Source organism: Macaca nemestrina, chromosome 6 (assembly GCF_043159975.1).
Source record: "Macaca nemestrina isolate mMacNem1 chromosome 6, mMacNem.hap1, whole genome shotgun sequence".
In the NCBI taxonomy this organism is placed as follows: Eukaryota; Metazoa; Chordata; class Mammalia; order Primates; family Cercopithecidae; genus Macaca; species Macaca nemestrina.
The window spans coordinates 24,787,971-24,810,668 of NC_092130.1; the positions used below are offsets into that span (position 1 = coordinate 24,787,971).

Genomic DNA, 22,698 nt, shown 5'->3' on the forward strand with positions numbered 1-22,698 from the left:
ATAGATGCTCAGGAAATATTTGTTTGTAGACTGATTTCATAGACTAAATGAATTTTGTCTTCAATGCCACAGGTGGTAAGTAATCTGCCCAAGTAAACATATGAACCAACAAAAAGAGGACATGAAGCCAGGTCTTTTATTTGAATGTTCTTTTATTGATACAGTAGGTGAATTTAGCTACTTTGAGGGTATACCAAGTGCAAAGTTATTGATATTCAATATGACTTAAGTACTTACTCTGTGCTGGTAGCATGCTTTCTATGCATTATCTTATTTAATTCTAGGAGGTAAACACTATTGCTGTCCCCTTTTTGCAGTTGAGCAAACTGTGAGTCTGAAGAGAGGTTAAGGGATCTGACCAAAGTTACACAGCTATTAAATGTCAGAACTGGATATTAGCCTGGTACTCTCTGACTTAAAAGACTCTTCTCTTAATTACTAGATCATTAGGGGCACTCAATAAACAAATAGTGTGTGCCTTGTAACTCCTGAAAAGTCATTTGAAGGTTAGGACTTCAATAGTTTTGACATAGCACCTTGACGCTCTAAGAAAGCCAGAGCTTCAACACTGTGCCTTTGCCTTTCTGACACTCCAGATGATGCAGGCACCTCTTTTTACCTATGTCTCACATTTTACTCATTTTTAATGGAATGCTAATTTTGTATGCATTCTCCATATCCAGATTTAGACAAGGCACCTAGTTGAGCATACTTAGTTTTTATCTAAATGTGCCATATCTCAGGTGAAAAATGTACCGCCTGCAATGTAATTATGCATTCAGAATAATCTGTGTGTCTGCTGGGGGCTTATAAATCAATAGCTTATTGTGCAATATATTGTCCGATTTTTTGCCATAGACATATTTGAGGAAACTAAAACCTGTCAACTGGTTGCACATTAATAATGAGTTTGGGACTTGGACAAGAAAGCAGAATAAATCTGAGTTGACATCCATTGACCAAGAAGACCTCCACGGCTTTCTCATCTGTCTGCTGCAACCAAGGCCTGAGCAAAGCCTAAAATTAGTCAATAATGTCACAAGACGGTAAGGCCTGGTGCTTTCATTCTCCAGAATCGTCATTTATTTTTCATTCCACGAACATTTACCTAGTACCTGCAGGTGGCCCTAGGGATAGAGGGGTGAAAAAGACAAGCCAAGGGCTCCATTCTTTGGGATATGGCATGTGGGTGGACAGTGATGAACAAGCAAGTAAACAAATGTATGAATGGATAATATTATTTCAAATGGTGGTATGAGCTATGAAGAAAAAAAAGGTATTGGGTTTAGGCAGAGACTGGGGATGGTGAGGCAGAACATAATAATAAATGAGTATTTAGGAATGATCACTCTAAGGAGTAGATATAGGAGATGAGAACTGAAAGATGAGAAGGAATCGATATGTAAAGATTGGAGGAAAAGCATTCCAGGGACAGGGCATAGCATGTGCAAAGGAAAGCTGGCCAGTGTGACTGGAGAGTAGAAAGCAGGGGGAGAGAGTAGGATAAATAACATCAGACAAGCAAGCAATGGCTTGGTTGTGTAGGACCTGACAGGTTATTGTAAGAAACTGAGATTTCATTTTAAGTGTGGAACAAAGCCATTGGAGGGATTTAAAGCCAGAGAATGATGTGATGTGATTTATAAGCTTTCTGCCACTCCAGTCCAATTGCATGTACTTATTGCAAATTTAAAGTTCTGGAAGAAAAATTAGCTCCAAGTGAGAGCTGCCTGTGTACAAACTGTATTAAACTCTATAGATTTTTTTTTCCTGGGAGAATGGGGAAATTCTTTTCTAACAGCCACATCTTGACAAGGCAAGTGCTTTTTGAAAGGGTTTTGCAGTATTCAAATAGCCAAAGACTCTTGGAAAATTTACCCTTGATGTTATGGTTAAGCAGAGAGTTTCTGAATGGCTTGCTGAGCTTCACTGAAAAGCAACAGCCGGGGGCGGAGCAAGATGGCCGAATAGAAACAGCTCCAGTCTCCAACTCCCAGCACGAGCGACACAGAAGACCGGTGATTTCTGCATTTTCAACTGAGCCTCTGCTGCTGACACCCAGGTAAACAGGGTCTGGAGTGGACCTCAAGCAATCTCCAACAGACCTACAGCTGAGGGTCCTGACTGTTAGAAGGAAAACTATCAAACAGGAAGGACACCTACACCAAAACCCCATCAGTACATCACCATCATCAAAGACCAGAGGCAGATAAAATCACAAAGATCGGGAAAAAGCAGGGCAGAAAAGCTGGAAATTCAAAAAATAAGAGCGCATCTCCCCCGGCAAAGGAGCGCAGCTCATCGCCAGCAACGGATCAAAGCTGGACGGAGAATGACTTTGACGAGATGAGAGAAGAAGGCTTCAGTCCATCAAACTTCTCAGAGCTAAAGGAGGAATTACGTACCCAGCGCAAAGAAACTAAAAATCTTGAAAAAAAAGTGGAAGAATTGATGGCTAGAGTAATTAATGCAGAGAAGGTCATAAACAAAATAAAAGAGATGAAAACCATGACACGAGAAATACGTGACAAATGCACAAGCTTCAGTAACTGACTCGATCAACTGGAAGAAAGAGTATCAGCGATTGAGGATCAAATGAACGAAATGAAGCGAGAAGAGAAACCAAAAGAAAAAAGAAGAAAAAGAAATGAACAAAGCCTGCAAGAAGTATGGGATTATGTAAAAAGACCAAATCTACGTCTGATTGGGGTGCCTGAAAGTGAGGGGGAAAATGGAACCAAGTTGGAAAACACTCTTCAGGATATCATCCAGGAGAACTTCCCCAACCTAGTAGGGCAGGCCAACATTCAAATCCAGGAAATACAGAGAACGCCACAAAGATACTCCTCGAGAAGAGCAACTCCAAGACACATAATTGCCAGATTCACCAAAGTTGAAATGAAGGAAAAAATCTTAAGGGCAGCCAGAGAGAAAGGTCGGGTTACCCACAAAGGGAAGCCCATCAGACTAACAGCGGATCTCTCGGCAGAAACTCTCCAAGCCAGAAGAGAGTGGGGGCCAATATTCAACATTCTTAAAAAAAAGAATTTTAAACCCAGAATTTCATATCCAGCCAAACTAAGTTTCATAAGTGAAGGAGAAATAAAATCCTTTACAGATAAGCAAATGCTTAGAGATTTTGTCACCACTAGGCCTGCCTTACAAGAGACCCTGAAGGAAGCACTAAACATGGAAAGGAACAACCGGTACCAGCCATTGCAAAAACATGCCAAAATGTAAAGACCATCGAGGCTAGGAAGAAACTGCATCAACTAACGAGCAAAATAACTAGTTAATATCATAATGGCAGGATCAAGTTCACACATAACAATATTAACCTTAAATGTAAATGGACTAAATGCTCCAATTAAAAGACATAGACTGGCAAACTGGATAAAGAGTCAAGACCCATCAGTCTGCTGTATTCAGGAGACCCATCTCACACGCAGAGACATACATAGGCTCAAAATAAAGGGATGGAGGAAGATTTACCAAGCAAATGGAGAACAAAAAAAAGCAGGGGTTGCAATACTAGTCTCTCATAAAACAGACTTTAAACCATCAAAGATCAAAAGACACAAAGAAGGCCATTACATAATGGTAAAGGGATCGATTCAACAGGAAGAGCTAACTATCCTAAATATATATGCACCCAATACAGGAGCACCCAGATTCATAAAGCAAGTCCTTAGAGACTTACAAAGAGACTTAGACTCCCATACAATAATAATGGGAGACTTCAACACTCCACTGTCAACATTAGACAGATCAACGAGACAGAAAGTTAACAAGGATATCCAGGAATTGAACTCATCTCTGCAGCAAGCAGACCTAATAGACATCTATAGAACTCTCCACCCCAAATCAACAGAATATACATTCTTCTCAGCACCACATCGTACTTACTCCAAAATTGACCACGTAATTGGAAGTGAAGCACTCCTCAGCAAATGTACAAGAACAGAAATTATAACAAACTGTCTCTCAGACCACAGTGCAATCAAACTAGAACTCAGGACTAAGAAACTCAATCAAAACCGCTCAACTACATGGAAACTGAACAACCTGCTCCTGAATGACTACTGGGTACATAACGAAATGAAGGCAGAAATAAAGATGTTCTTTGAAACCAATGAGAACAAAGATACAACATACCAGAATCTCTGGGACACATTTAAAGCAGTGTGTAGAGAGAAATTTATAGCACTAAATGCCCACAAGAGAAAGCAGGAAAGATCTAAAACTGACACTCTAACATCGCAATTAAAAGAACTAGAGAAGCAAGAGCAAACACATTCGAAAGCTAGCAGAAGGCAAGAAATAACTAAGATCAGAGCAGAACTGAAGGAGATAGAGACACAAAAAACCCTCCAAAAAATCAAGGAATCCAGGAGTTGGTTTTTTGAAAAGATCAACAAAATTGACAGACCACTAGCAAGACTAATAAAGAAGAAAAGAGAGAAGAATCAAATTGACGCAATTAAAAATGATAAAGGGGATATCACCACCGACCCCACAGAAATACAAACTACCATCAGAGAATACTATAAACACCTCTACGCAAATAAACTGGAAAATCTAGAAGAAATGGATAATTTCCTGGACACTTACACTCTTCCAAGACTAAACCAGGAAGAAGTTGAACCCTGAATAGACCAATAGCAGGCTCTGAAATTGAGGCAATAATTAATAGCCTACCAACCAAAAAAAGTCCAGGACCAGATGCATTCACAGCTGAATTCTACCAGAGGTACAAGGAGGAGTTGGTACCATTCCTTCTGAAACTATTCCAATCAATAGAAAAAGAGGGAATCCTCCCTAACTCATTTTATGAGGCCAACATCATCCTGATACCAAAGCCTGGCAGAGACACAACTAAAAAAGAGAATTTTAGACCAATATCCCTGATGAACATCGATGCAAAAATCCTCAATAAAATACTGGCAAACCGGATTCAGCAACACATCAAAAAGCTTATCCACCATGATCAAGTGGGATTCATCCCTGGGATGCAAGGTTGGTTCATCATTCGCAAATCAATAAACATAATCCAGCATATAAACAGAACCAAAGACAAGAACCACATGATTATCTCAATAGATGCAGAAAAGGCTTTTGACAACATTCAACAGCCCTTCATGCTAAAAACGCTCAATAAATTCGGTATTGATGGAACGTACCTCAAAATCATAAGAGCTATTTATGACAAACCCACAGCCAATATCATACTGAATAGGCAAAAACTGCAAAAATTCCCTTTGAAAACTGGCACAAGACAGGGATGCCCTCTCTCACCACTCCTATTCAACATAGTGTTGGAAGTTCTGGCTAGGGCAATTAGGCAAGAGAAAGAAATAAAGGGTATTCAGTTAGGAAAAGAAGAAGTCAAATTGTCCCTGTTTGCAGATGACATGATTGTATATTTAGAAAACCCCATTGTCTCAGCCCAAAATCTCCTTAAGCTGATAAGCAACTTCAGCAAAGTCTCAGGATACAAAATTAATGTGCAAAAATCACAAGCATTCTTATACACCAGTAACAGACAAACACAGAGCCAAATCATGAATGAACTACCATTCACAATTGCTTCAAAGAGAATAAAATACCTAGGAATCCAACTGACAAGGGATGTAAAGGACCTCTTCAAGGAGAACTACAAACCACTGCTCAGTGAAATAAAAGAGGACACAAACAAATGGAAGAACATACCATGCTCATGGATAGGAAGAATCAATATGGTGAAAATGGCCATACTGCCCAAGGTAATTTATAGATTCAATGCCATCCCCATCAAGCTACCAATGAGTTTCTTCACAGAATTGGAAAAAACTGCTTTAAAGTTCATATGGAACCAAAAAAGAGCCCGCATCTCCAAGACAATCCTAAGTCAAAAGAACAAAGCTGGAGGCATCACGCTACCTGACTTCAAACTATACTACAAGGCTACAGTAACCAAAACAGCATGGTACTGGTACCAAAACAGAGATATAGACCAATGGAACAGAACAGAGTCCTCAGAAATAATACCACACATCTACAGCCATCTGATCTTTGACAAACCTGAGAGAAACAAGAAATGGGGAAAGGATTCCCTATTTAATAAATGGTGCTGGGAAAATTGGCTAGCCATAAGTAGAAAGCTGAAACTGGATCCTTTCCTTACTCCTTATACGAAAATTAATTCAAGATGGATTAGAGACTTAAATGTTAGACCTAATACCATAAAAATCCTAGAGGAAAACCTAGGTAGTACCATTCAGGACATAGGCATGGGAAAAGACTTCATGTCTAAAACACCAAAAGCAACGGCAGCAAAAGCCAAAATTGACAAATGGGATCTCATTAAATTAAAGAGCTTCTGCACAGCAAAAGAAACTACCATCAGAGTGAACAGGCAACCTACAGAATGGGAGAAAAATTTTGCAATCTACTCATCTGACAAAGGGCTAATATCCAGAACCTACAAAGAACTCAAACAAATTTACAAGAAAAAAACAAACAACCCCATCAAAAAGTGGGCAAAGGATATGAACAGACATTTCTCAAAAGAAGACATTCATACAGCCAACAGACACATGAAAAAATGCTCATCATCACTGGCCATCAGAGAAATGCAAATCAAAACCACAATGAGATACCATCTCACACCAGTTAGAATGGCGATCATTAAAAAGTCAGGAAACAACAGGTGCTGGAGAGGATGTGGAGAAATAGGAACACTTTTACACTGTTGGTGGGATTGTAAACTAGTTCAACCATTATGGAAAACAGTATGGCGATTCCTCAAGGATATAGAACTAGATGTACCATATGACCCAGCCATGCCATTACTGGGTATATACCCAAAGCATTATAAATTATGCTGCTATAAAGACACATGCACACGTATGTTTATTGCGGCACTATTCACAATAGCAAAGACTTGGAATCAACCCAAATGTCCGTCAGTGACAGATTGGATTAAGAAAATGTGGCACATATACACCATGGAATACTATGCAGCCATCAAAAAGGATGAGTTTGTGTCCTTTGTAGGGACATGGATGCAGCTGGAAACCATCATTCTTAGCAAACTATCACAAGAACAGAAAACCAAACACCGCATGTTCTCACTCATAGGTGGGAACTGAACAATGAGATCACTTGGACTCGGGAAGGGGAACATCACACACCGGGGCCTATCATGGGGAGGGGGAATGGGGGAGGGATTGCATTGGGAGTTATACCTGATGTAAATGACGAGTTGATGGGTGCTGACGAGTTGATATGTGCAGCACACCAACATGGCACAAGTATACATATGTAACAAACCTGCACGTTATGCACATGTACCCTAGAACTTAAAGTATAATAATAATAAATAAATTTAAACAAAAATAAATTAATTAATTAATTAATTAAATAAATAAATAAATAAAAAGCAACAGCCAAGAAAGGCAGGTGACCTTTCTTTGTGAATGGAGATAAACCAATGCGTCTGCCGAGGGCTGTGAATTTTGCTTCATAAAGCAGTTAATGGTCACACTGAGTCAGCCATTTGCACTCTAGTACCTTCAGAAAGAGACAGAATTCTGGACAGCAAGAGGCATAATTCAAATTCCAGCTCTGTGTCTTCCTAGCTGTGTAACAGTAGTCAAGCTATTTAGCATCTGTCAACCTTAGTTTGGTCACCTGAAAATGGAGATTAATAATGGTACTACCTTCTTGGGTAGTAATGTGAACTAAATGAGGCAACCCAAGTAATACATTAAGGCCAGAGAAAAGCATAAGTATTTGCTATCAGGGGTTCATATTTGAAAGACATGTACCTAGGTTGAGAAGTATAAACCATAGCACAAGGTGTTCTGAAAGGAAAGACAAACTAAGCCCTTTGGACAAATACCTTCTTAAGAGAATGATGCTCTCAACTCAATACCTGTTTTTGTATAACCAAATCCAGTCAACCACCTATTTATGTAGGGCCTGCAAGCAAAGAATGTTTTTTTACACTTTTAAGTAGCTGGAAAAAACAAAAACAAAAGAATTTGTGACATATGGAAATGCTAGGAAATTCAAATTTCAGTGTCCATAAATAAAGTTTTATTGGAACATAGCTGTGTACATTTGTCCATGTAGTGTCCGTGGCTGCTTTCTTTCAAAAATGGCAGTGTTGAGTAGCTGTAAAAGAGACGATGCAGCCTGCAAAGCTGAAAATATTTATTGCCTGGCCGCTATCAGAAACAGTTTGCTGACCCCTACTCTAAGCAGCTGAGCTGGCTATACTGAAGCTAACTAAATTGCCCTTCTGTTCAGATTTCTGTCCATTTACATTCAGGTTTCTTTTGACAAGGCTGCTAATCCCCAGGTGGTGGTTTATTCCTCTCCTGGATATTTGGCCTGCAGTGAGTGCACTGAAACTAGTTGAATTGTGGTAGGTCAGGTATGACCTCACGGTCTTTCCACCTGCCACTCAAACATGAATCGAACAAACAGAATGTTGTGGACTTTCCTATTTGGTTAAGTTTTTAGTGGATAATTTCTTACTAAAAGTGCTGAACAGAATCATCAATTAATATTATATTACTCTATGTAAACAGTTGACATGAGGCATGATTTAAAAAAACACAACCATAAGTACTTACAGGTAACTTTTTATTGGACATTAGATTTGTCTATTGGCAATTAATATAATCTTGATTATATCTTCACACTTGAGAAGAAAACTTCCATTTTGGACAGGTGGAAGCCTTATATGTAGAGAAAAATGAGAATCCTACAGAATCTCTGGACTGTTATCGATCAAAAGCTTTAGCAGGTAGTTTCCTTTCAGCCTTTGATCTCCCTGTCAAGAGATGTCTGTCAGGGAGCAAATTAGCAGGCAGATGACCTTCCAAGTGCCTTACTCTTGATCTGTCTCTCCTCAGATAGCATAGATATTGGTTTTAAAGGGGAAAGGTTATATGGAAATGTGCTGTTTGTGTATTTGAAAACTACTGAGCTTTTCTTTAATCAGGAAAAAAAAATCATTGTCGCTCTCTGCCTTTCCTCTTCATAGTTTTCGTGTTAATAAGTCCCCATTGTTTCCGAACCATTTGGATGCAAAGAAGTTTCGTAATACTGCATGATAATACTGCATGCATCATAAGTATCATCTCATTTAATCCTTATTTGACCCTACGGCTGTGTTGTGTTCCCATTTTATAAGTATGTAAACTAAGGTTTGGAGAAATTAAGTAATTTGCCTTGTGTCACATAGCTTGTAAGAGACATACCTGGGATTTTAATCCAGAGCGTCTAACTTCCCCAAACTGCTATTAGTACTACAATTCAACACAGAGTTCTTTGCTTGAGCTTAACTTTGATTTATCATTTAAGATCCCCTTCTCCAAATTAACCAAAGATAATTTAGCTCATATGTACAATAAAGAGATTTGGTGTTCCTAATAAGAACAAAAATGATCTATTACAAAACAAAATGTTCTTTCCAGAGGCTCGCTTTGGGCACTGTATCACAAATTCTATAAACCAATAACATCTGCTTTATCTAAGATGAGACCGATAGATTTGGGACACTTCTAGGGAGTCTTATTTTGTTAAGATTTGACAACTAGCTACATCTGTGTTATCGGGACACAGTGCAATGAAACGTCATGGATTACTTTCCATATTTGCTCCTCAGAGTTGGTTTAAATTTATTGCTGGAATCTATGCTTTGCAGCCCTATCATTTACTCAACACGTTCATCATGATAAGAAATGTATGAAAAGTAGTGCCACTTCCAAAATGTATCCTACTGGGCTTATGGCATCTAAGACTTTTTTCCTTTTTAAATCAATTTTACTGAGGTATAATTTACAAACAAAAAGTACACCCATTTCAAGTGTACATTTGGATGCATCTTGACACATGTATATAGCTTTGTAAATACCACCTCCATTAATGTAAAGAACATTTCTGTAATTCCACAAAGTTCCCTCATGGTCCTCTGCAGTCAGTGCTCCCATGCATCCCTACCTCATGGATTAGTTTTGACAGTTCCAAGGTTTCACATCAGTGGAATCATACAGTATGTACTCCTTTATTTCAGATTTCTTTCATTTAATGCCTTTGAGATTCATCTACGTTGTTCTGTGGATCAGTAATTTACTCCCTTTTATTGCTAAGTAACACTCCATTTTATGGAATTTTGTTTGTCCATTAATTTGTGATGGACACTTTGGTTGTTTCCAGTCTGGTGCTATTATAAATAAAGCTGTACATCAGTGTACAAGCTTTGGGTACATATTTTTTTTTTATTTCTCTACCTAGGAGTAGAATGACTGGATTATATGTGAGTTAATTTTATTAAAACCTGTCAAACAGTTCTCCAAAGTGGTTGTGCCATTTTACACTCTCACCAGAAACATGTGAAAGTTCCAGTGTCTTGGTTATCAGTAGTTAGTGGATTTTAGCTTCATGATAATCTAGATCTTTCTCTGTAAAACAGTGACTCTTGAACCAGTAGAGAAATTGACTCCAGATAACCAATTTCTGTAAAGCTGTAAGGAGAAACAACATTACCTTAACTGTTAAAAACCTGATTTTATTGGTTAATTTCTGAGAAAGAATGCTCATAAATTTTAAAAGAACATGGCTTAAAATCTAGTCTGTGAAAGTGAAATTGATGTAGGTAGTCTGTTGCTTAGAGACAGGACTTTAACGAGTAACTGCTGTTTAGGCATTGGTCATGGAACTATGCTGGGGTTACCAGTGACTTTAAAACATGACCTACTTCAGACCTTCGTCTGATGCCTGCAGTGAGCCTCAGGTGGGCATTTAAACTGGGTTTGAATGCTTCCAGGGGATTGTGAGTCAAGGAAAACTACTACATGAGGGAAGGAGCAGAGTGGCAACTGAGGAAACCCACTCTGGCCCCGAAGAAACCACTCCCACTCGGTGCTCTGTTCTCACCAAGGGAGCCGGGGAACAAGGGAGTGGGGTGTGGCAGGGCTAAATTGACTTCCATCGTCCCATTAACTCAGAGAGAGGAAGCCAGGAGCTGAATAGAGACCAGAGCTTTTCTCTTAACAGTGTGAAAGAGAAAGCACCTTGATTTTATAGCCAAGAGTCATTAATTAACCAAATTGAATTAAACACCCTCAAATGCTGGCAGCTAAAGAACCACAACAAGCTTGTGGCACCAGGGTTGAACCCAAATGGAGCATACCTAACTTCAAACAGAGCAAACCAAATAATGAAAATGGAAAAATTATAATTTGTCTTTTTTTTTTTTTTTTTCCGAGACATGGTCTCACTTTTTTGCCCAAGCTGGAGTGCTTTGGCGTGATCTTGGCTCAGTGCAGCCTCAATCTTCCAGACTAAGGCAATCCTCCCACTTCAGCCTCCCAAGTAGCTGGGACTACAGTAGCATGCCATTATGGCTGGATAATTTTTGTATCTTTTGTGGAGAACAGAGTTTTGCCATGTTGCCCAGGCTGGTCTCAAACTCCTGGGCTCAAGGGATCTGCCCACCTCAGCCTGCCAAAGTGCTAGGATTACAGGCGTGAGTCACAACTCCTGGCCTGTTTTGTGTTAAATCTAAGAAATGAGAGCACTGCCTAATTGTGCACACACTCCTGTCTTCGTCTCATTGCCTGCTAAGGAATCGTGGGTTTTTTTCTCAAAATTTACTTTTAATTTTAGTGTAGTATTTAGCCTTTGATATAAAGCATATAGTTATATGTTAAAAAGTAGAACTGTCATTCCTGGTTTTTGAAGGCTAGATTTGGAGGGCAGATACAGAGTTCTCTGAGAAGACCATTTGCTGGTGGCCTTGCTCAAATTAGAGCTACAGATTCCCAAAACTTCAAAAAATGGACAAGTAAAGAGAAAGTTGCAGAGACTCCTAGAATAGTACTACAAGAAACAGATGGAAATACAGAAAGAACTTTAATAGAGATTAATATATAACACTTTTTAGTGTTTTCTATCATTATACTAAATGCTTTAAGTATGTTATTTTATTCAACTTTTATTAATACAATAATTTCATGAAAGAAGTTGTTTCGGTTTTTTCCAGCCCACTTTACAATTAAAGAAGCCGAATCATAGAGAGGCTTATCCAAATGCACAAACCTAAAGGAGAACAGAGCTTTCCAACCACAAAATTAACCAAACAATTGTACCACTCATGGAATCAAATTATGGTGCCTATGCTTGGCCCTGGCAAATAGCCAGCCCTGTCTCAGGGCAGAGGAGGGCCACCTCCTGCCCAGAGGAAATAAATGCCACAATAGAGGAGCTCAGCTTAGCAGAACCACCTGTAACAAAGGGTTAGCTTTTTATAAGACAACACAATTCCCATTTCTATAGTACTCTTTTCATTTAAAGAGTTACAGATAGATAGATAGATAGATAGATAGATAGATAGAGAAATAGAGATATAAAATTGCATTTAATCTTCACACCATCTTTGGAGGAGAGGAGTATTATTAACATTTGACAGAAAAGACAATGAGTTTCCAAGTAGTTAAACAAGTTGCCCTGGTTCTCTCACCCAGATCGGAAATTTGTACTAGTGTCCTCATCTTCTGCTTCTAGGTTTTGCTTTTTCAGTTTTAACTCTTCCTCCTCCCTTTGATAGGCTAACTGGGCAACAAAAATATAACTTTGTGAGCCTTGACCAAGGTTCCCTGGAATAGACTATTTTAATTTAATAATAATGATAAAAATAATAGTAACAACACTAATTGCATCCTTCATGAATCCTCTTAACGCAAACCTATGCAGTAGGCACTATTATCAGCCCCATTTCACAGTGGAGGAAACTGAGTGAAAGTGGAAATAAGTGGACAGGCGCCCAGGCTTGACTCCCTCTTGCTGTAAATTCGATTTCTTCAATTAAGGTGAAACTCTTCCAATTCCATGAGTTTCAGAATCGTAACAAAGAGGCTGGAACATGAGCCCTCACTGTGAATGTACAGATCAAATGTCTACATCACCCACTAACGAGAACCCATTGTCATAGCAACAGATGTATCAGATATTTCAGCTCAAGCACAGGGAAGCAACATTCTCAAACAATTCACAAGAGATCCTGGCTCTGTTCAATGCCATAATTCCAGATTTCACGTGAAATTAAAAAAAAAAAAAATTCAGTTGTTTCGTCTTTTAAAGTAAACAGAAGCCCTGAGAAGGAGAGAGAAGATTCATGAGATAAGTAAAACACAAAATTATCTGATGTAAGAGAATCAGAGTAAAAGGAAATTTCATAATATATGGGGCCATTTTCCTAATATGGAAACTTTTCATATTATATCTTTTTATTGCCTAATGCTAAATTCTACCTGGCTTCCAGTCCTATAGTATTGAATGCCAAGTATCCTGTGAGAAACAAGAGTTCTGCTTTCATTTGATTTGCTTTAGGTGAACTCATTTTGCCTGCTGAATCCATAAGCCAGTGGTAAAAAAAAAAAAATGTATTTCCCTGAGTGGCAGATGAGGGTAGTATGATCACATAGGACATACTTGTAGTAAAACAGTCACTGTTTATCTGAAATTCATATTTAATTTGTGATCCTGTATTTTTATTTGTTGAATCTGGCAACCCTATTTGGAGACAGATTGAACAGGGTTCAACTTCCAGCTCCACCATCTACTGACTGTGTTAAGGTCAGTTATTTTGAACACGTATATGAACATGTCCAGTTATTTAACATGGCATTTCCTTATCTGTAAAATAAGGGTAATGCCTGCACCTATCTCATAAAGTTGTGTTGAGAATTAAATTTTAAAAATACCTAGTATGTGTCTGGAACATTATAAGCACTCTGTAGATTTAGTACTACTACTGGTATTATCAACCATCCTATTATCAGAACCACTAAATATAAATGATCACCACCACATCTCCTAAATATAATGAAGAAAGTCATCTTTCCAGAAACCTAAATGATGTGATGAGTTGATGACACTTAACTAATAATAAATAGTAATTAACTAAATTTGGCTCAATAGACATTTATTAATTCCCTAATATATACAAGGCACAGAGCTAAGCACTAGAAGTGCAAAATTCATAAGCTGTCAGAGTTAAAAGGAAATGCAAAAGATGATCTCATTCAATGCCCCTCACTTTATAGATCAGGAAACCAGTTAGTGTGGGAGGCAGTGAGTCCTTTACCCAGCATTACAAGGCAAAATGGTGGTAAAACCAGGACTGGAAACCAATCCCCCCGACTCTGAATCTAGGATGGCTTTTACTCATCTTTCCTGTTTTCTTGTGCAAAGACAGGGCCCTTACTCTCTAAGAGCTAATACTCTAGTAGAAAAATACCAAACAGATGTAACCACTGGTTTTTACCATTTTGCTGTGAGTTAACTAAGTAGAGTCAATGTCCCCTAACAATTTGATCCTCACAAAAGTTTAATAAATTAACAGAAGAAAAAAAAAAAGCAACAATTGTTATTGTCATTAATCTTAGGAAAACTGCTGTCCCAAGATGTCAGTTGACTGTCACAATGTTGTAAGGTGGGCATGAGACAGTGTTTAAAGTAGATGCCAGATTACCCATTGGAGTTGGCTGCCTCTGCCCATGAAAATGAATTGAAACACACTGTGAAGCAAAGTGAAGCCAAGCAGGTGCCTTTAATGAAGATATCTTTACACAAAACTGCATGGGCATTGGAATGAGCTTGCAGACCAAGCACAGGGAAGCAACCAACAGGGTTAGCCAAAACTCAGAAAAACTCTGTCACAAAAGCCAATAAACTGCTTGCCCAGATCACCAGGAAGGAAACCCTGATTGAAACCAAAGACCAGGAGAACAGACCAGAGATTTCAGAATCACAAATTTCAGACACACGGGCCAAGGATGTGCCTGAGGATGCTGAGTAAAGCAGTGGTCCCGGTTGGGCTTAAATCCAGGTCTTTTGAAACCTAGTTTGCTTTCCACAGAACCACAGTGGCTCTTGTTTTTTTGTTTTGTTTTGTTTTTTGTTTGTTTTGTTTTTTCCTCTGTAAAATGATAGAGGAGGGCAGCTATTGAACCAGCTTATCTCTGAGGTCCTTTCCAGCAATAGCATCCTATGATTTCATTCTCATCTGTTCTATTCTATTCTATCCTGGCCTAGTTTCTTCCCATATTCAATCTGATTAATTCCTGCCATTTTTAAAATTATCTTTACCATTTAACTATTTTTAGGTATACAATCCAGTGGCATTGAGTACATCCACAATGTTGCGGAACTATCACCAATATCATCCCAAACAAAAACTTTGCATACATTAAACAATAACGCTCTATTCTTCCTTTCTTCCAGAACCATGGAAGAACCTTGTAACCATGATCCTTTTTTCTATTTATAAATTTTATTTTTCTAGGTATTTCATATAAATGAAACTATACAATATTTGTCTCTTTTGTGCCTGGCTTATTTAACTTAGCATAGTGTTTTCAAATGTCATCCATGTTGTGGTATGTGTTAGAATTTCATTCTTTTCTAAGGGAACGATGTTTCATTGTATGTGCACACCACCACATTTTGTTTATCTATCCATCCACCGATGGACATCTGAGTTGTTTCCATTTTTGCCTATTGCAAATAATGTTGCTAGGAATATGATTGTGCATGTATCTGTTTTAGTTCCTGCTTTCAATTCTTTTGCATATACACCCAGAAGTGGAATTGCTGGACCATACAGTAATTTTTGGTTTAACTTTTTAAGAAACGGCTAGCTGCATATTTTTAATCCAGTTTCAGCAATGAGACTTCACCCGTGGAAGCCCAAGAATCATGCCAATGTTAATTATTCTCAGGTTTGTAAAATAATTACTGAGTTCAGCCACATGCTAGGGCTGTGTCAGGCACTGGGACTCCAGTGATGAGCAAACCCAGACACAGTCCCTGATCACGTGGAGCTCTCAGTTTGATAGGAAACCAAGCATTAAACAAACATACGCACCATGAGGTAATCAGAGTAGCATAAGGACTCTAAAGACACAGTATGAAAGATTTTATCTAAGAAGTTAGGGAAAGGCTGCTAGAAAATGATGTTTAAGCTGAGCTCTGGAAAATAACCAAAAGCAGTGGTCAGAAAACTGCAGCCAACAGGCAAATCCAGCCAAGTGCTTCTTTTCATATATAAAGTTTTATTGGAACACAACCATGCCCATTTGCTTATATATTATTTATGAATACTTTCATGATATAATACCAGGGTTGGGTAGTTGTGACCGACACCATATAGCTCAAAATACCTAAAATAGTTACCTAGTCCTTGGCAAGAAGTTTGTCAAATGCTCACCAAAAGTCAGTGAAGAAGGAATGAATGGTAGATAGTATAACTGAAGAGAAGACAGCATGTGTGTGGTCCTGAGAAGGAAGAGCACGCCATAGTCAAATAACTTGGAGTACCTATATTAGTTCACTTAGAAGGGAATGGAATTCTGACGCATACTACAACATGGATGAAACTTGAAAACACTATGCTAAGTGAAATAAGCCAGGCACAAAAACACAAATATTGTAATGAGTTATCACTAAGTTGGTGATTTAAAACAACAGACATCGTCTCATAGTTCTAGGGGCTAGAAGCCTGAAATACAGATGTGAGTGGGGTTGTTTCCTTCTGAAGGTGCTAAGGGAGAATCCATTCTGTCCCCCTCCTAGCTTCTGGTGACTTCTGGCAAGCCTTGACTGATTGCTGTAATCGCTGCCTCCATCTTCACGTGGTCTTCCCCTCTGCGTGTCTCTGTGTCTTCTCCTTTTCTGTCTCCTGTAAGGATGCTTGTCACCAGATTTAGGGTCCCACTCTAATTCAGGATGATCTCATCTCATTGTGGGATCCTTACACTAATGACACTTACAAACACTCTTAGTCCAAGTAGGTTCATGTTCTGAGGATCCACGTGGACTTCTACTTTGTGGCTCCATGATTCAGCCCACCACAGTAGTCAGAGAACTCATGAAGGACAATATAATGGAGAAGAGGACAAGAGATGAAGACTGTCAGGAGGTGAGCCTAGAGAGTTGAGAGAGACCAACTCTTATGGACTCTTAAAGGACACACCATTGAGACAGAGGATTCCTTTACACCTCCAGTGACCCAAGAATATTGTCAGGCAATCTAACATATACTTTTTAAAAAGTAGATGAAAAAGATGGTGTTTTAATTGATAAGCTCAAAGTATCCTAGAATTTCTTTTCCAATCATTGTTTCTTCCAAATGGAGGACCCCCAAAGTGTCAGATTCGCAAGCAGCAAAAATGCTTGACAAAAAAATTAATATTTGGCCATGATGCTTAGATTAAAAACATCAAGATTTTTGAAATGTAATTTGAGTACTGTGGAAACTACTTTAACCTAATAACTCACATTGTCTATTTTTAAAAGATTCAATTGTCAAAAACTAAATCATTTAGACAACTATTCTCAAGCTTATACTCTTTCTTCTCTAGGACTGAGGCCATGTAAACTCTGCCCATTTCATTCATGATGGCCAAGGCTGACTTTTGAAGGAAGATCTTTAAGCAGTTTCCATCCAATGCTCAGAGCATAACATCAGGTCTCAGTCATTGCTGATTCAGCCTGACCTCGTTCCCTGGTTGAATAATTAAACAACTCCATTCACTTCCCAGACCCTGTCTGTTCCTTGCGATACAGTGCTAGTGGCAGGAATCCTGCTTTCCTCCCAGGGACTGAGGTTCTGAGTTAATAACTTCCATTATATGTCACTCCCCCAATACTGTAGTTATCCTTTGCTCTTATCAGTAACCAATTTAGGGATGCCCCTAACTTCAGACTTCTTGCTGAGATGCTGTTACCATCTGATAAACTTCTGTAGTGAGTACACGAGATCAGACATGCAAGAAATGTAACTACATTTTTTTCTTGAATTGAATTGAATTTCTATTCTGAGCTTTCCTTCTTTGTGATAGAAGCTGAACTCATTCAATTTAGAATGTCCCCATCCCTCTTCTTTTCCAGGGTTGCATGGGGCTGTGACATAAGTGGGGAGGAACTGGTAATAGACACTATCATCTGTCCACATTGGCATCTTCTAAGATAACTTCATTCTAACCCAGTCTCCGTAAGATCTCTGTTGTATCCTCTTCTCCCCAATCCCAGGGATGCTGAAGATCTGGCTCCACTAACTGGCCACAGCTTGGAATGAGAAGCACCTCTGCCACTGTGAGGGCTGGGAAGGTTGGTGGTCCTACCCACATGCTCCATATAGTCATTTCTGGACTATTACTCCTGCAGCATTGCAGGTGTAAGGGAAGGCTGGGATCTTAACTACTGTCTGGGGTTTATCCAGAGGTGTGAGAAGCAGATTCTTATTCTCAGCTTCCTTAGGTCCCTCTGGGGTTGCTGTCTCTACCTCCAGCCCCAAACTCAGAAGAAGGGAAAAGAATATGAGGCTCCTTCTCTGGAACCCACTCTGGACCAAGTCTCTTTTCCCCACTCTGATTTTCCCTTCCTCCCTTGCTATGGTGTCTTATCTAGTCTCAGGGACAGAGAAAATGGACTTGACTACCTATATTTTTCCAAGTCTTGTTATTTTATACTTGAAGCTTGACTTTTGAAACTCCAAAGCCAGAAATTGTATTCTTTTATTTTGTGTTAGTATTGCCTCATCCTCTTCCTTGAGGGTAGAAGTTATGGAATATATATTTAACTATTCTATAAACAGAAGAAAGGCAACAAGATAAAAGGAAGTGAAAGAGAGAAACAGATTAATATATCAAAGCAGTATCCCACTATGCTTTCCTTATGCCAACTGCCCGTGGGCTACATCTGAATTCATCATTTCTACATCCTGCTAGTCTGGTGGAGTTCCACACTAATTGATAGTAGCTCTTCTAGTACCTGGGCTTCCGGTACTAGTACTCTACAACAAATGGAATCCAGTCTGCTGTAATTCACTTGCTCCATCATCCATTCATGCATTCATTCACTCTCTACTTTGATTAGTGTATATTGAGTCTTACTAATATGCCAGACACTGTGCCTGGCATTAGGACACAGGGATGATCCTGAACACTAGCATCCTTTTGTGGAGAGGACTACTCCATTTTGGCATTATTGGCATTTTGTACTGGATAATTGTTGTGGGGGCTGTACTATGTGTTACACTATGCTTAGCAGCATTCCTGGCTCTACATACTAGATACCAGTAGCATCCCCCAGTGATAATCAAAAATGTCTGGACATTACCAAAGGTCCCTTGGAGAGCAAACTCATCCCTGATTGAGAATCACTGTTCTAGCAGAGGACACAGGCACATAAATAGACCATTACAACACAGCGAGGTCAGTGCATGGATAGAAACACACTAGTTAATATGGAATGCTAATTAAGGCATTTAACTCACTATAGGTGAGGGTGGGTAGGGTGAGATAAGACAGTGATGCCTGAACAAATAATGCTCAGATAATGTTCTGAACCACAACTCATATTGCTGTTCCACATTTCTGCTCTACCATTCATCATTTGCTTATTCATTCAATAAATATTTCTGAGAACTGACGCTAGGAGCTAGGCACTGAATGTACAAAAAATAGTAAGATACAGCTCCTGCTTGCACAGAAGCTGTGTGTAATTACAGTTAAGACCGTGGGCTGAAGAGGCAGACTGCCTGGTTTCCAATTCCAATCCAAATCTACTATTTGTAAGCTCTGTGACATTGGGCAACTTACTTAACCTCTCTGATCTAAAATTTCTAATTCTGTAAAACAGCAATAATAATAGCAACTACCTCTTGGAGTTAATCAGATAATTCTTATAAATCCCTTAGCATCTGGCCTGGTGAATGGAAAGCATAAAATAAATGGTAGTTGTTATCAGTAATTGTCCAAGTTCTGTATTATAATGAGAAGGTCTTGTTTTAAGCCAGGGCCTCTCATCAGTGCCACTGCAATTAATTGGATTATATCTAGTCCTATCCTGAGACGTGACAAGCAGAGACTCAGTATCTTGTCATCATTGGATTTCCATTAAAATACCATTAAGATTAAAAGTACTATAAAATCTTAATTAGGGCATTAATTTTCACAGTAATAAATTAAATTTTTCAGGTCAGCTACAATAACCATAATAAACCCAAAAAAAGAGAGAAAGAAAGAAAAATTCTGAAAACCAAACCACACAGTCTCAAATTTTAGCCTCATTTGTCAGTTGATATTTTCATCAAAAAGTGTTTTTCTTCCATTTTAATACACAAATATTAGTTTGAAGACTCTATTTTCTCCCAGACTTTGTGCAATTTTTGGTGCATGTTTGAGCATAACAATTACTCAGCAAAGAGAAGCTTGTGGATGGTTTAATAACAGTCTTCAAATGTATGAAAAGTTATTACACGGAACATGATGACCAGCTGTTCCCTACTTTCACAGAGGACCAAGAAAAATGAATAGGCTGAAAATTACAGGGGCTGACAATTTGAGGTAGACTCACTGAAGAACTTTGCAGAGTAAAAAGTCACTGTAGAAAACCTAAAACAAAAAAAAGAGTTTGGAAAATATAGTATAGCAAAAAGAATACTGAAATTCCAAGGATGTAAGTTCTTGTGCCAACTCAAAACCCATGGCTTTCTGCAAGCCACTGACCCTCTGAAGCTGTTTTCTAATCTGCAAAATCTTCCACAAGTTCCTCGTTACACAATGTGGTCATAGTTTAGCCAGAATCTCCCTAAGACTGAATAGTCTGTGGATACAAACGAGGTCACTTTAAATTAGTGGTTCTCAACTGGGGGTGATTTTGCCTTCCAGGAGGCATTTGGCAAAGACTGGAGACATTTTCAATTGTAACAAGTAGGGGAGGAAAGGTGCTACTGACATTTAATGAACAAGGTCAGGGATGCTGCTAAATAGGCTACCATGCAGAGGACAGAATCCCACAAGAAATAATTATCTGGTTCAATGTGTGAAGAGTGCCAAGATTGAGAGACTCTTTTCTAGAGTAAGAACTTAACTTTCTCTACATTGTACACCTGCCCATATAACACCATAGTGCACAGGATTTGCCCACTAATTTTTGAGAGTCCTTGGGTATGGTAGCTATTGATATTCATGGAGCATTTCTAGCTCTCTGCCTCTTGAGTCATAGTAAGGCTGCACTTTCCTACTCCCTTTGAAGTTAGGTATGGCCATGTGACTTGTTTTAGTCAATGAAATTTGAATGGAAGTGATGTGCTTATTTTGAAGGGCTAACGGGTGATTCACTGTGGTCCCATTCCACTATTGCAACAGTCTTGGAACCACAGGTCAGGCTCATGATGAAGCCCTTGTCCACCTATCTTGCTCAGTTACTAAGATGGGCATTACCCTCGACCAACCTTGATGGATGTGTATGTAATATTAGAAGTACATATTTTCCCCCAAATTCAGCAGATCTAAGAATACGAGTGTTATGTAGATGCAAAAATATGATTTTAGAAGAGCATGATGTTAAGAGTGTAGGTTGTCAAGTTAATCCTCCTTGAGCCAAACCTGGCTGTACTTCTTATTAGCTGTGTGACCTTGAGTAAGTTAACTTCTCCGCATTCTACTTTCCTCATGTGTAAAATGGGGTGATTGATAGCATCTTCCTTTGAAGTCAGATGGGAATATACACATTGAGTAATTAGTAAGGTGCCCTTATTATTAAGCACTTTGTAAATAGTGACTCAATCCTCATAACAGCTTTGTGCAGTAATCACTATTATTATTCCCATTGCATGGATGATGAAACTGAGGCACTAAGAGGGTAAATAACTTACCCAAGCCCATAGAACCACCAAATGGCAGAGGCATTCAAACTCACGCTGTCTGGCTACAGTTCATGCTATTAGCCATAACGCAATGACAATGATGATGATAATGATGAACATTACATCATTGTCTTAAAAAATATGATCCCTTGGGCCACAGTGAATTACAGACTAGTATATGGCCAGATTCTACCCTCAGAAAGTTCTCAGTCTATTAGGAAAGATGAGACATGAACTTCACAAGTGCCCAGGCAAGATAGAATGTGATCAGTGCCATAAAACAGAGACAGATAAGTGCTTTGGCAATTTTACTAAATCTCTCATTTAACCCTCAGTTAACGTGAAGATTCAATTAACCAGAAGCATTACTCATATGTTCACATTAATCAAGATTTTATAATATCAGTTGAACTCATTTAACCTTAATAAACAGATGATTGCATATGGATTGCAGGAGGACTTAGGAGCACAATAACTCAGAAATCAGCTCTGGAAAAATTACCTTTGAAAACTGGCACAAGACAGGGATGCCCTCTCTCACCACTCCTATTCAACATACTGTTGGAAGTTCTGGCTAGGGCAATTAGGCAAGAGAAAGAAATCAAGGGTATTCAGTTAGGAAAAGAAGAAGTCAAACTGTCCCTGTTTGCAGATGACATGATTGTATATTTAGAAAACCCCATTGTCTCAGCCCAAAATCTCCTTAAGCTGATAAGCAACTTCAGCAAAGTCTCAGGATACAAAATTAATGTGCAAAAATCACAAGCATTCTTATACACCAGTAACAGACAAACAGAGAGCCAAATCAGGAATGAACTTCCATTCACAATTGCTTCAAAGAGAATAAAATACCTAGGAATCCAACTGACAAGGGATGTAAAGGACCTCTTCAAGGAGAACTACAAACCACTGCTCAGTGAAATAAAAGAGGACACAAGCAAATGGAAGAACATACCATGCTCATGGATAGGAAGAATCAATATGGTGAA

The 22,698-nt window shown here is 38.8% G+C and overlaps 1 long non-coding RNA gene across 2 annotated transcripts in view; it reads left to right on the forward strand.

Annotated features, from left to right (window-relative positions):
- LOC139363726 (uncharacterized) overlaps positions 1-22,698 on the forward strand; it is a 149,238-nt gene that overhangs the window by 16,687 nt on the left and 109,853 nt on the right. Inside the window, exon 2 of one of the 2 annotated variants that reach the window (XR_011624548.1) lies at positions 859-1,046. This is a non-coding gene — a long non-coding RNA (uncharacterized lncRNA). Of the gene's footprint in view, positions 1-335; positions 1,047-22,698 lie in introns of those variants that run through there. The other variant, XR_011624547.1, reaches the window with a different exon arrangement.